The sequence below is a fragment of the Coregonus clupeaformis genome, chromosome 6 (genome assembly GCF_020615455.1).
Source record: "Coregonus clupeaformis isolate EN_2021a chromosome 6, ASM2061545v1, whole genome shotgun sequence".
Lineage (NCBI taxonomy): Eukaryota > Metazoa > Chordata > Actinopteri > Salmoniformes > Salmonidae > Coregonus > Coregonus clupeaformis.
Genome location: NC_059197.1, coordinates 9,392,815 through 9,399,298, shown reverse-complemented (window position 1 = coordinate 9,399,298; position 6,484 = coordinate 9,392,815).

The following is a 6,484-nucleotide window of genomic DNA, read 5'->3' as shown; positions in this document are numbered from 1 at the left end:
CCCCATGGCAATATGTGTGGAATTGCAGGAAATGAACTTTAAAACGTACATTTTCTCTCCACTGTCAAGAGGAGGGCCACTAAAAAATTTGTCGCGATGTGGGGGGCCCCCTAACCAAATCTAGCTTAGAGCCGGCCCTGGGTCAGAACTACAGAGCAGTCACTTAAAGGCTAAAGGTCAGAGTCAAGATTAACCGACTCTAGAACGACTGACTTCCACCCAAAGAGATGTATCCTACACAGCAGGAACAACACTGCTGTTGTGGATTCTAGCGTAACAATGGTTAAACCCAAACACACAGATTACAGACACAAGAGCTAATACGGGATGAGAAGCATTTCAAGGGTATCCCATGCAGTCATGCTGTAGCAGACCATATAGATAGATAGACAGTACAGTATTGAGTGTACAGTGGAGAATAATGTTACTGTCGTCAGTCATGACCTCAAAAACATAGGATTCTCACAGCCTATGCCTGTGTCCAAAAATGGTATCTTATTCCCTATACAGTGCACTACTTTTGACCAGAGCCATATGGGCCCTGGTCAAAAGTAGTGCACTCTATAGGGAATAGGGTGCCAATTGGGATGCTACCTATATCTCCATCAACCAACCCAAGTTTATTACAGAGTAACAGTTTAGTGTTAATGGTTAATGCTAGTGTTAATGGCATTACAGCCTATTTAAAGTGGTCCTCTGTAGCTCAGCTGGTAGAGCACAGCGCTTGTAACACCAATGTAGTGGGTTCGATCCCCGGGACCACCCATACACAAAAATGTATGCACGCATGACTGTAAGTCGCTTTGGATAAAAGCGTCTGCTAAATGGCATATTATATTATTATTAAACAAACAAAATATTCATTGCTGTTTCTGCCTTTCTTAGTAGAGTGAACAGAACAGGGACACAGTGGGAGGCATATCACTTTCAGACTACTTCACCTCAGGCACTGTCTCACGCTGTGAATTGATGTGTGCAGTCGAGTGGGGAATAGACATAACATTACTGAGTCATGTTATGATGCTGCTTGTACTGTACAACCATCAACTCCACCCTCCACTTCTTCTCCCATCTCCCTGTCAAACAATAATGTATGAATCCTCATGGTGCACTGCACTGAAGGTCATTTCCCCCCTTTCACCTGTGTCCCAAATGGCACTCTATTCCATACATAGTGCACTACTTTAGACCTGGCCGCATGGACCTGGTCAAAAGTAGTGTACCATAGTGCCTTCAGAAAGTATTCCTACCCCTTAACTTATTCCACATTTTATTGTGTTACAGCCCGAATTCAAAATGGATTAAATAAATAAAAAATTCTCACCCATCTACACACAATACCCCATAATGACAAAGTGATTTTATTTTTTATGTATTGAAAATGAAATATCTAATTTACATAAGTATTCACACCCCGGAGTCAATACATGTTAGAATCACCTTTTGCAGCGATTACAGCTGTGAGTCTTTCTGGGTAAGTCTCTAAGAGCTTTGGACACCTGATTGTACAATATTTGCACATTATTATTTTCAAAATTCTTCAATCCTTCAAGTTGGTTGTTGATCATTGCTAGACAGCCATAGATTTTCAAGCCGATTTAAGTCAAAACTGTAACTAGGCCAATTAGGAATGTTCAATGTGGTCTTGGTAAGCAACTCCAGTGTATATTTTGCCTTGTGTTTAAGGTTATTGTTCTGCTGAAAGGTGAATATGTCTCCCAGTGTCTGTTGGAAAGCAGACTGAACCAGGTTTTCCTTTAGGATTTTGCCTGTGCTTAGCTCTACTCCATTTATTTTTATCCCAAAAAGAACTCCCTAGTCCTTGCCGATGACAAGCATACCCATAACATGATGCAGCCACCACCATGCTTGAAAATATGAAAAGTGGTACTCAGTGATGTGTTGTGTTGGATTTGCCCCAAACATAATGTTTTATATTCAGGACATAAAGTACATTTCTTTGCCAAATTTTTTTCTGTTTTACTTAAGTGCCTTATTGCAAACAGGATGCATGTTTTGGAGTATTTTTATTCTGTACAGGCTTCCTTCTTTTCACTCTGTTGTTTAGGTTAGTATTGTGGAGTAACTACAATGTTGATCCATCCTCAGTTTTCTCCTACCACAGCCAGTAAATTGTTTTAAAGTCACCATTGGCCTCATGGTGAAATCCCTGAGCGGTTTCCTTCCTCTCCGGCAACTGAGTTAGGAAGGACGCCTATATCTTTATAGTGACCGGGTGTATTGATACACCATCCGAAGTGTAATTAATAACTTCACCATGCTCAAAGGGATATTCAATTATTATTTTTTACTCAACTACCAATAGGTGCCCTTCTTTGCGAGGCATTGGAAAACCTCCCTGGTCTTTGTGGTTGAATGTGTGTTTGAAATTCACTGCTTGACTCAGGAACCTTACAGATAATCGTATGTGTGGGGTACAGAGATGAGGTAGTCATTCAAAACTCATGTTAAACACTATCATTGCACACTGAGTCCATGCAACTTATTATGTGACTTGTTAAGCACATTTTTACACCTGAATTGATTTAGGCTTGCCATAACAAAGGGGTTGAATACTTAATGACTCAATACATTTCAGCAATTTAATTTTGTATTCATTTGTAAAAATGTCTAAAAACATAATTATGGAGTATTGTGTGTAGGCCAGTGACACAAAATCTCAATTTTATGAACGTTATATTCAGGCTGTAACACAACAAGGGGTGTGAATACTTTCTGAAGGCACTAGGGAATAGGGTGCCATTTGGGTCATACCCCTCATGTAGTCCCTGACCAAACATTTCCTGTCTCAGGAGGAATAGTTTTCTGTTTAACACGGAGAAAACATTAATCACCATGCTAGCCAGGTAGCACAGAGGCCCTGAGAGATTATTTTCACCAGCTCCATTAGTTCCATCATACAGTGCACTTGGGGTGGGGGGATGGAACACACACACACACACACACACACCACGAACCTTGCCAATCCATGGAGTAACAAGAAATTAAACTGGAACACAATCCAACAACAATCTAATAACCAACCAGGTTTTCCTATCTACTGTAAGTTCAAGATGCATACAAGTCTATGTTATATGTCCTGAAGCAATCCAACCTCCCGAGTGGCGCAGTGGTCTAAGGCACTGCATTGCAGTGCTAGCTGTGCCACTAGAGATCCTGGTTCGAATCCAGGCTCTGTCGTAGCCGGCCGTGACCGGGAGACCCATGGGGCGGCGCACAATTGGCCCAGGGTAGGGGAGGGAATGGCCGGCAGGGATGTAGCTCAGTTGGTAGAGCATGGTGTTTGCAACGCCAGGGTTGTGGGTTTGATTCCCACAGGCGGACAGTATAATTTTTTTTAAAATAATGTATGCACTCACTAACTGTAAGTCGCTCTGGATAAGAGCGTCTGCTAAAATTTAAATTATTCTGAGACGCATTTGGGAAAAACCTGTTCTGTTCTGCACTGTTAGACCACTGCGCCACTCGGGAGGTTGGATTGCTTCAGGACATATAACATAGACTTGTATGCATCTTGAACTTACAGTAGATAGGAAAACCTGGTTGGTTATTGGTTGGTTTCTCTCCTTTCAGTAGCTTCAGGGTGGAGCTTCATGGAGCTCCTGGTATGGTGGTCATGACAGGGAATGTTCTAACTGTATGCACTCATGCAGCTGCCTCTCTCTCAAGCTACTGTATATCCTCTGTGCCTGACACTAGTGCTGTTCTGTTCTGACCAGGCCCTGGTCAAAAGTAGTGCACTATACAGTATAGGGAATAGTGTGCCATTTGGGAAACAACCCCTCTCTGCTGATGAAGTGTTCTCTCTATGGAGTACAATGCAGTCAGTCCTCTCTGACTATGACAGCACAGGCCCTCTCCTCTGAAAGGGACACACACTCCCTCTGTAAGGATCTCTCAGAGCCTGCCTGTCATCTCTGCACACACACACACCAGCCCCTCCGATTCACAGCCTTATGGTCTTCCACAGAGCGGTCCTTAATCACAACATTGTCAGTTTTGTATGTCTTTATGGGTCTTAGCTTCTGTGTTAATTACTGTGAGATAGAGTTGTCTTTATATATCTGGTGTGTAAGGACTCTCTGCATGTGCAGAGAATGTACTGTATGTAACTGTTCATTGTTTATGGTGTGAATAAAACATTATTCCCCAATAAACTAAACGGTATGAAATATGTAAGTAGCATGGATCTTGATGCAGCTGTAGTAGCATGGATCTTGATGCAGCTGTAGTAGCATGGATCTTGATGCAGCTGTAGTAGCATGGATCTTGATGCAGCTGTAGTAGCATGGATCTTGATGCAGCTGTAGTAGCATGGATCTTGATGCAGCTGTAGTAGCATGGATCTTGATGCAGCTGTAGTAGCATGGATCTTGATGCAGCTGTAGTAGCATGGATCTTGATGCAGCTGTTGTAGCATGGATCTTGATGCAGCTGTTGTAGCATGGATCTTGATGCAGCTGTTGTAGCATGGATCTTGATGCAGCTGTTGTAGCATGGATCTTGATGCAGCTGTAGTAGCATGGATCTTGATGCAGCTGTAGTAGCATGGATCTTGATGCAGCTGTAGTAGCATGGATCTTGATGCAGCTGTTGTAGCATGGATCTTGATGTATACCCAGTTGTTTTTCTGTTTGTTTTTTGTTATGCAATTATTTTGTTCCCTCTCTCAAAGAGGCTCACTGTTAAATATGCATATCCAAAAACATTACGGATTAAATTGTTTAACTAACCAACAGGGCGTTATGGGGATATTACATAGTTTCCTAATGTATTCCCAGCCATATGCAGCATATATTTATCCACCCTGCTCTCTCCAGTCCTGTCTGTCTCTAAACATGATGGGCTGTATGGCTTTTCTCCAGTCAGACACCTCACTGCTTGTTTGCATCTGAGCCGTTGGGGAATCCTCATAGAGGTGTTAGATACGGGTTCTTCTGACCCCCATACAGGAGACAGAGAGCGAGCGCCTCTCACAGCCTTCAATCCACCAGACTGTCAGTGAGGCCTGGGAGGGAAGGCCTGAGCTGCGCGTCCTTTATCCTTAGTGTTTGCCATTGACCACCCAGTAGCCTGAGCAGACTAGGAGCAGGTGACCTAGGTCCTGACCTCTGTACGTATGCGTTGTCTTTGTACATTGTTTGTATAGAGGGCAAGTGAGAGGAGAGACACTTTAGTAATCTGTTTTAGTGTTTCCAACTGGGGTGAGAACAGAAGTTTCAAGTTTTAACAGTTTTGTGTGAGGTCGGGAGGACAAGTAACCCAGCTTTGCCCCTCACATCTTTTCCCTATGGGTGTTAATGCAGATATTTGCAAAATACAAGGGGAATTAGAATGAGCACAAAAAACATGTTCCACCCATGAATGAAGAATATCATTCACCGCTTTATGCACATAAAAAAACAAACAAATGACAATGCTTTTTAAAATCATAACCACACACTGCACCCACCATGCATATTTATTTTCACAAATCCCTCGCCTAACCTGTCATGCAGACCCAAACCTCAGAACACAAATTGTAGTGTATTGATTGAGATCAGGAGGGAGTTTGAGGGAGGGAGTTGGAGGCCTCAGACCTCTCCCCTCCCTCTCACAGCCTCCTCTCCCAGCCCCATCTCCCAATGGGTAAAGCAGGTCAGTCATTGATCCAGGCAGGCATTGCTGAGAGGAGAGGCCGTCAGGGAGGCCCTGGGCTACGTCTCAAATGGCACCCTATTCCCTATTTAGTGCACTACTTTTGACAAAAGGATGCCATTTGGGATGCACACGTGGCCTCTGGTTCCAGGTCACTGCCTCTGGTCCTGCTCCGCTGGCTGTTGAGAGGTAGAAAACAGCAGGTCAACTACTCATTGGCTGGATGCATCACAATCTGCCTAGGGAGATCAATACATCAGATGTTACAGGCTACCGTTCCCAACTCCCACGTTCAGACAGAGGGCTTTAAACGATTTACCATCTACAGGCAGACTCCCATCTCCAGGCAACTACCCCCAAGCCAAACCTCAATGCATAGTGTCCTCGCGCACATGCACACGCACACACATACACACACAGACATACGTCATAGAAACACAGCTAGGAAAGTCTTCTGGAGAGTGGTAAGTTTCAGGTTTTAATGTCACGTGCACAAGTACACTGAAACACCTTTCTTGCTAAACCCAACAATGCAGTGATCAATATCAAAATGTCATCCTAAAATAACATAAGGTAGAGCAAAAACATGAGAAATAAAAACAAGAAATAAGAATAACACGAGAAAGTAAATAAGCATACTATATACAGGGTCAGTAAGTTCCAGTACCATATTTACAATGTGCAGGGATACTAGAGTAGTAGAGGTAGATATGTATAGGGGTAAGGTGACTAGGCATCAGGATATTTGATAAACAGAGTAGCAGCAGCATATATGATGATTGTCCTGTGAGTGGGCATAGAGACAGTGCAAAAATATAAAAAATGA